This window comes from Hibiscus syriacus, unplaced genomic scaffold, assembly GCF_006381635.1.
Source record: "Hibiscus syriacus cultivar Baekdansim isolate YM2019G1 unplaced genomic scaffold, ASM638163v2 tig00010533_pilon, whole genome shotgun sequence".
NCBI lineage: Eukaryota > Viridiplantae > Streptophyta > Magnoliopsida > Malvales > Malvaceae > Hibiscus > Hibiscus syriacus.
In genome coordinates this window covers 266374-275631 of record NW_024062223.1, presented here as the reverse complement: position 1 = coordinate 275631, position 9258 = coordinate 266374, and the positions used below count along the sequence as shown (strand labels likewise).

The window sequence follows — 9258 nt, the reverse complement described above, 5'->3', positions numbered from 1 at the left end:
ACTATGCGGATAGTCTCATTTGTTTTTGGTATGATCGATTTTGGTCACCAATTTAAAAATTAAGAGTAAATGATCCCTTAACGTTATCGATCTGTTCGACTTTAGTCCCTAACCGTTAACTCCCGTTAATTCTTTAATAGAAATATTACACGACAATTTAAAAATAAAAAATAAATGCACATAAATCACCTATAAGTGACATGGAATTTGGTTCCGACCCAGGAAAATATTTTCTTGAGAGTATGTGCGAAGCCGCCCCAGCTAATGTTATGTTCATTCACAGCCAACTTCAGGTTGATGTTGTTTTGAACATTCATAATGAAATTCGTTTGATTGCTCAAGTTGATCACCAGTAAAGTTACACCAGCCTGCAATAAGATGTCCACCTTTTTTCCGTCAATTCAACACCCAAAATTAATTCACTCATTTTCCAACCATAATCATTTAGTCTTAAGAGTTCAAGCAAGCTATGGTGGTAACAGAGGAACTGCTCAGCCGTTCTGATGGTAGTTAAAATTTTTGGATACATGACAGAATATAAGATGGAAAGGGTGTTTGACTAGGGGACAATGAAGGCTGGAAACAGTTAGATATTGATTATCACATAGACATCGGCAGCATCAATAGACGATCAAATTTAAGAAGAAGACACGCGAGTTTGGGTTTTGACTTTTTTATATTTTTTAATTATCACCTCATGCTTTCGTTAAGCGGTTAACAAAAGTTAACCACGAAGAGACTTAAACCGGACATACCAATAACATTAGGGATTTAAACCGAACATATCGATAACGTTAGGGATCATTTACCCTTAGTCTTTAAATTGGTGACTAAATTCAATTATACCGAAAACAAAGGGGACTAAATTCAATTATACCTTGTACTATATTTAGAATTAGCTGGAGATGCCTAGTACAGAACAAGTAGTCTATAGAAGAAGGTGGTTGGCATGATCTTGTAGCAAAGGGATTTATTGAATATATTGACACCGAAGAAGAGGAGACAACAATGATTTCCATGACCATCAATGTGAAAAATGTTGAAAATTCAATATTAGCCTAAATAAGTTCACACCTAAATTAATTTGATGTCATTGCTTACATCAATTTAGTTAGGTGAAAATTAAGTATTTTTCTCATGTTTTAATTTCAATGGTTTAAATTATTTAGTGCTTATTTTAATGAGTGATTTAGATTGTTTCTTGTAACCTATAAATACCCTACTTGTATTTGAGTTTTATCATCCAACAATCAAAGCTTAATTATAAGCATTTGAAAGCTTTCTTAAGAGTTCTTCCCTTTTGCAATTTTGTGAGATTATTCTACAATTGGTATCAGAGCCAGGTTTTTAAAGTCTCTTGAAATTCTGAGTATGCTATGTGGCTGCAGTTTTTAATTGATCTTCCAAATCAGAAAATATTTCTTGAGTTATTGTCGGGGTTATTACAAACCTTGTGGAGCCTCTTTGTGTTTAGAGTAATTTAGTACTCTGCACGTTTGTTACTCAAGCTTGTTCGGTGTAGTCAAAGCCTTGTCGTTAAGATGGGTGATCTTTAAGTAGTTGGAGGAATCAAGCTCAACAACAAAAACTACAACACGTGGGCAACATGTATGGAGTCATACTTACAAGGTCAAGGCCTTTGGGAGGTTGTCGGTGGTGGTGAAGTTACACAACTGGCGACAGAAGATGCCAATAGAATCTTGCGAAAGTGAAAAATTAAAGTAGGCAAAGCAATGTTTGCTTTAAAGACCACAATTGAAGAAGAAATGTTGGAGCACATTCGGGATGCTAAAACACCAAAGGAAGCATGGGACACTTTTGTTACACTCTTTTCGAAGCGGAACGATACAAAATTGTAACTTCTTGAGAATGAACTTCTATCAATGGCACAACGCGACATGGCGGTTGCCCAATACTTTCACAAGGTGAAGTCGATATGTCGCGAAATTTCAGAATTAGATCCGACAGCTACTATTGGGGAAGCCATGATAAAAAGAATAATTGTCCATGGTTTGAGACCCGAATATCGAGGGTTTGTTGCCGCTGTACAAGGATGGCCGACACAGCCATCGTTTGTTGAGTTAGAAAATTTGCTTGCAGGTCAAGAAGCCATGGCCAAGCAAGTGGGAGGAGTCTCGCTGAAGGGTGAAGAGGAAGCGCTCTACACCAGCAAAAGCAGAGGCACTTTTCAGCGGTATACATCTAAAAAAGATGGTGACAAGGTGAAAAATTACTAAGGAAAGGGAGGTCCTCATTCAGGGGGAGCATCCAAGAATCGCGGTAATAGTAGAAAGTTCGATGGCAAGTGTTATAACTGCGGGAAGATGGGTCACATGGCAAAAGAATGTTGGACCAAGAAAAAGCCTGTTGAAAGTAATACTGCTACTTCTTGTTCGAAGGAGAATAGTGAGGATGGTTGGGATGCTGAAGCGTTATTTGCTACGGAGGAAGAAGAATTAGCTCTCACGGTAACAATACCAGAACGGATTGACTACAAGAATGATTGGATCGTAGATTCTGGCTGCTCAAATCATATGACGGGTGACAAACAGAAGTTACAAAATCTGTTTGAGTACAATGGAGGTCGTGTGGTGGTGACAGCTGACAACTCAAGGTTACCGATAACTCACATCGGTAAGATAATAGTTACGCCTCGATATAATACTAACCAGGTGCAACTCCAAGATGTTTACCATATCCCAGGAATGAAGAAAAATTTGCTATCTGTGGCTCAACTAACATCATCAGGCCATTATGTCTTATTTGGTCCCCAAGACGTGAAGGTTTATCGTGACGTCAAAATCTCAGAAACACCAACAATGGAGGGACGACGTTTGGAATCAATTTACGTGATGTCAGCAGAGTATGCATATGTAGATAGGACAAGGAAAAATGAGACATCAAATCTATGACACATGCGGTTAGGTCACGTTAGCTATTCCAAGCTAAGTGTGATGGTGAAAAATTCGATGCTTAAGGGGCTTCCTCAACTAGACGTGAGAACAAACACGGTCTGTGCGGGATGCCAGTATGGTAAAGCACACCAATTACCATATGACGAGTCGAAGTTTAAAGCAAAAGAACCGTTGGAGTTGGTTCACTTTGATGTGTTTGGACCTGTTAAGCAACAATCAATTAGCAGTATGCGGTACATGGTAACATTCATTGATGACTTCTCAAGGTATGTGTGGGTTTTCTTTATGAAAGAAAAATCTGATACTTTCTCAAAGTTTAAAGAGTTCAGAGACTCAGCTGAAGGAGAAGTGGGAAAGAAGATATGTTGCTTGCGCACAGACAACGGAGGAGAATATAAATCAAATGAGTTCTCTTAATACCTAAGGGAATGCCGAATACGTTATCAGTACACTTGTGCCAACCCGCCACAACAGAATGGTGTAGCGGAAAGAAAAAATCGGCATCTTACAAAAATTTGTCGAAGTATGCTACATGCAAAGAATGTACCTGGAAGGTTTTGGGCTGAAGCAATGAGGACTACAGCCTTTGTGATCAATAGACTTCCTCAACCAAGGTTAGGATTTGTTTCACCCTTTGAGAAACTATGGAACATAAAACCTATAGTTAGCTACTTTCGAGTATTTGGCTGTGTATGTTATGTGTTTGTTCCTGATCATTTACGGAGCAAATTTGACAAGAAAGCTGTTAGATGTATCTTTGTGGGATATGACAACCAGAGAAAGGGGTGGAAATGTTATGATCCAATTAGTGGAAGATGCTACACGTCACGGAATGTGGTATTTGATGAAACATCTTCTTGGTGGTCCTCAGAGAAGGAGGTGTTGCCAGATTCGAGAGAATTTGGAGACAAGCTACAACAAAAGATGGGGGAGCATGTTGTTCAACTCCAAACAAGTTCAGATAAATCAGAAGATCCAAATGGTGATGATGTTTAACAATGAGTGACTCAGAATCCTTGGCAAACTGGCGTGTATCAACAACCAAACGAAGAAGGTGGGCCTAGTGAAATAGAAGAATCAATTCCACAATCTCAACTCCGAAGGTCAACAAGAATACGAAGGCTAAATCTCAAATATTCCAATGCAACCATAATTGAAGAAGCAACGGAGCCTGAGACGTTCGAAGAAGCATCGAAGAGTTCTGAGTGGATGACAGCTATGAAAGAAGAGATCGATGCACTTCAGCAAAATCAAACTTGGGATATTTTACCAAAGATAAAAGATGTGAAACCCATATCTTGCAAATGGGTTTACAAGATAAAGCGCCGTCCAGATGGGTCAATCGAGAGGTACAAAGCGCGATTGGTAGCTCGTGGTTTCTCTCAACAGTATGGACTAGACTATGATGAAACATTTAGTCCAGTGGCGAAACTTACAACCGTACGAGTCTTACTTGCACTTAAAGCCAACAAAGACTGGAACTTGTGGCATATGGATGTGAAGAATGCTTTTCTTCATGGAGAACTAGGTCGAGAGATCTACATGACCCAACCAATGGGTTTTCAAAGTCAAGATCATCCTGAATGTGTGTCTAAGCTGCGAAAAGCACTCTACGGATTGAAACAAGCACCTAGGGCGTGGTATGGTAAGATTGCTAAATTTATAACGAAAAGTGGTTATTCAGTAACACCTGCAGATTCTAGCTTGTTTGTCAAAGCCAATGAAGGTAAGCTAGCTATCGTGCTAGTGTACGTGGATGACTTAATCATAACCGGTGATGATGAGGCATAAATTCTTCAGACGAAGGAGAATTTATCAGTTCGTTTCCAGATGAAGGAACTTGGATAACTTAAGCACTTCCTTTGTCTAGAGGTTGATCGCACACACGAAGGAATATTTCTATGTCAACAGAAATATGCTAAAGATTTGTTGAATATGTTTGGAATGCTCGAATGCAAGTCAACTTCAACGCCAATGGAACCAAATATCATAATGTGTGCACATGAAGGAAAAGATTTGGAAGATGCAACAATGTATCGACAATTGGTAGGTAGTCTGATCTACTTAACCTTGACCCGACCTGACATTTCTTATGCAGTTGGTGTGATGAGTCGGTATATGCAAAATCGAAATAAGACTCATTTGGAAGCAGTTCGACGAATACTGAGATATGTGAAGAATACAATTGACTATGGTCTTTTGTACAAGAAAGGTGAAGACTGCAAGTTAGTTGGTTATTGTGATGCTGATTATGCAGGAGATCATAACACCAGGAGATCAACAATTGGATATGTGTTTAAGCTTGGCTCCGGAACAATTTCTTGGTGTAGCAAAAGACAACCAACTGTATCATTGTCAACCACTGAAGCTGAGTATCGAGCAGCAGCAATGGCAGCTCAAGAGAGTACATGGTTGATACAGTTGATGAATAATCTACATCAACCAGTAGATTATGCAATTTCATTGTATTGTGACAACCAATCGGCAATTCGGCTGGCGGAGAATCCTTTCTTTCATGCAAGAACTAAACATGTGGAAATACATTACCACTTTGTTAGGGAAAAAGTTTTGCAAGAAGAGATTGAGATGAGGCAAATCAAGACAGATGAGCAAATTGCTGACTTGTTTACAAAAAGCTTGAGTGTTGGAAAGTTTGAACATTTTCGTCGTCAGCATGACGTGATTCAAAGAATGGAGGCTAACATTGAGGGGGAGAGTTGAAAATTCAATATTAGCCTAAATAAGTTCACACCTAAATTAATTTGATGTCATTGCTTACATCAATTTAGTTTTGATGTCATTGCTTACATCAATTTAGTTAGGTGAAAATTAAGTATTTTTCTCATGTTTTAATTTCAATGGTTTAGATTATTTAGTGCTTATTTTAATGAGTGGTTTAGATTGTTTCTTGTAACCTATAAATACCCTACTTGTATTTGAGTTTTATCATCCAACAATCAAATATTAATTATAAGCATTTGAAAGCTTTCTTAAGAGTTTTTCCCTTTTGCAATTTTGTGAGATTATTCTAAAGAGTTTTTCTTCTTCTCAATCAATTAGAGTTTTTACTCTATTTTGATTCTACAAAAAACAAGTCTTATTGGTCAAAATCTAGAAAAAAATATTAAATTGTAAATGCCCCTTAGCTTCTAGGGAGGCTGTATGGCAACATCAGAAATATAACTGCTTGAACTTTGTTCTAGGATCTTGTCCAAGCAAGAGTCAATCCAGAGGAAGCTTATTCGGAAACTTATACCCATTGTGAAATCCATCCTTCATTGATTTTGGGTGTTTGTGCTTCAATTATACCATTCCCTGATCATAATCAGGTATTTGTATGCTTATGATGAACGTTAACTGATTGCATTTGTTTAGATTTCTGTTCTATTTTACTTATTTATTATTCATTGTATCAGTCTCCACGTAATACCTATCAATCTGCTTTGGGTAAGCAAGCAATGGGCATATATGTCACCAACTACCAATTTCGAATGGTATGTATTACCTCCTATTTACATAAACTATTTTAATTATGTAATACCTGGGAAAATTCATGATTTATCCTTCCATTGGTTACTCAGGATACATTGGCCTATGTTCTCTACTATCCCCAGAAGCCACCGGTTACCACACGAGCTATGGAACATCTCCATTTTCGGCAGCTACCTGCCGGCATTGTAAATTTGAAGTTTCTATTATCTATTTCCGTGGTTACTTCAATTTTTGCTATACCCTTTCAATGGTTTCTTTGCCTCATTTCCTCAGAATGCTATCGTGGCAATTGCCTGCTATTCTGGATACAACCAAGAAGATTCTGTTATCATGAATCAATCATCAATAGACAGAGGGTTCTTCCGTTCTTACTGGTAATATTCTCTTGATAATTCCTTTTACTACTTTTTTAGATACGAGTCTTCTGGACCCCATACTTGAGCTTCTCCTTATTCTGCATTAATGTCTTGTTTTCCACTTTTGAGTGTTGCCATATGACACCAATTTGCTTTTTGCAGGGAATGAGGCATGGCTCTTATGATAAATTGGATGATGATGGTCTTGCACCTCCTGTAAGTGCAAAATTAGTTGACTTAGACCACTCCTTCCTGAAATTAAATTATAGGTGTCCGTTAGGGAACAAGAGTTTCAGGCGAGGACGTGATCATTGGAAAGACCACACCTATTTCACAGGACGAAGCTCAGGGTCAAACATCACGCTATACAAAACGTGATCACAGTATAAGCTTACGTCACAGTGAAACAGGAATCGTGGACCAAGTAAATACTTTTCAACTTCTTGTTACTAATAGTTCTTAGTTGATGTTATTGCTCTTGCGTCTGTCACAATGTTAATCCGTGCAAATGGATTAGGTGCTTGTGCTTTGGTGATCTTGTCATTGTGTTGACCTCTTCTTTCTTGTTTAGGTTCTACTGAAAACAAATGCTGATGGGTTGCGATTTGTGAAAGTAAGAGTAAGATCTGTTCGGATTCCCCAGATTGGAGACAAGTTTAGCAGTCGGCATGGTCAAAAGGGAACGATTGGCATGACTTACACCCAGGAAGACATGCCTTGGACCGTGGAAGGCATTTCACCTGATATCATTGTGAATCCGCATGCTATTCCTTCCCGAATGACAATCGGTCAGCTTATTGAGTGTATCATGGGGAACGTTGCAGCTCACATGGGAAAGGAAGGGGATGCTACTCCGTTTACTGATGTCACTGTAAGTTGCAATCCTTAAATTTTGGATTTTGATTAATTAGATGTTTTCTTGAATTAAGTTTCTTTGATGTTCTTGGACTACATTAAATGCTTATACCTGTTTTGGGACTATTCATGGTGGGTACTACTCGCATGAAGTTTAACATTTAGATACTATAGATGCATTTTAATCCTTTGGATTTCATGTTATAGGTGGATAATATCAGCAGAGCACTTCATAAATGTGGGTATCAAATGCGGGGTTTCGAGACCATGTATAATGGGCACACAGGCAGGCGGCTTACTGCTAGGATATTCTTGGGGCCAACATATTACCAAAGACTAAAGCACATGGTCGACGATAAGATCCATTCGTGCAGTCGGGGTCCTGTCCAGAATCTAACAAGGCAGCCCGCGGAAGGTCGATCGCGTGAAGGCGGTCTTCGTTTCGGAGAGATGGAAAGAGATTGCATGATTGCACATGGTGCTGCCCATTTCCTCAAGGAGAGATTGTTTGACCAAAGTGATGCATACAGAGTCCACGTTTGCGAGCGGTGCGGGTTGATCGCCATCGCCAATCTAAAGAAGAACTCGTTCGAGCGCAGAGGATGCAAGAACAAAACCGATATTGTCCAGGTAAAGTTGGAACATACATTTGCCAAAGTTCTCGTTATCAGGAATCGTGGTTATAAAAAAATTATGCTTATTACAGGTGCACATTCCTTATGCCTGTAAACTGCTCTTCCAAGAGCTAATGGCAATGGCAATTGCTCCGAGAATGCTTACAAAGGAACCACCGAAAGACCAAAAGAAGAAGGGAGCGTGAGCTGGACGCGGTTGAAGTCCGGTCAGGTTTCTTTCTCGTCCCCTATGTAAACAAAGTGGAGATTCTCGGTAATCATATGAATTTCATTTGATTTTGTATTGTAGACAGTACACGAGAGTGTTGCTTGTATTGTGCTATGAATTCTATGGTCGAACAGCCATGTGCTCTGCTGGTTGGACACTCATTTCAGAGGCCAACGGTCGAACCCTGACAACATTAAAAATTATGCATATTTGTGCTATGAGGCTGCGTTATGCATATTGTAAAAAGTATATATACAAACTATACTCTCTCAATATCGCAATAAACAAATGAAGAGTTCCCGCTTAGCATATTTTCACCCGATTTGCTTCTTTTTTTTTTAAAAAAAAATTGGATTTTGACCAAATTTTATAAAAATTACATATATATCCAACTCGTAAATTCATTTATTAATAATAATGGCAGTTTTTTTTTTTCATATATCTTAATAAGCACATGTTCTCCTTAGAAGGACTATTTTTTTTAAATAATCTGGGTTAAGTACTACAAAATAATATTTGTTTGAAGTTAATTCTCAATTTTTTAACATTGAATGTTTACATATTTAATATCTGTGGTGTTTAAACTCGACTTCTTAGAAATAACAATAATTCTTTTACTACAGAGGTCACGAGTTATTCTGCAATTGTTTTTCCATATGTGTCAAAATCCCGATACAAATGCGGCAATGTTTTGTGTTTATTTAACTCGGATTTTGTCTTAGGATAATCTTGTTTCTTAATTATTCGAAAATTAATCGTACCATATTTTTGTTTGTGTGAAGAGAAGGAACCACTGC

The 9258-nt window shown here is 38.2% G+C and overlaps 1 pseudogene; it reads left to right on the top strand.

The window, feature by feature from the left end:
• Positions 1 to 469: 469 nt before the first annotated feature.
• On the top strand, positions 470 to 8453 carry LOC120203961 (annotated as a pseudogene).
• The last annotated feature ends 805 nt before the right edge of the window (positions 8454 to 9258 follow it).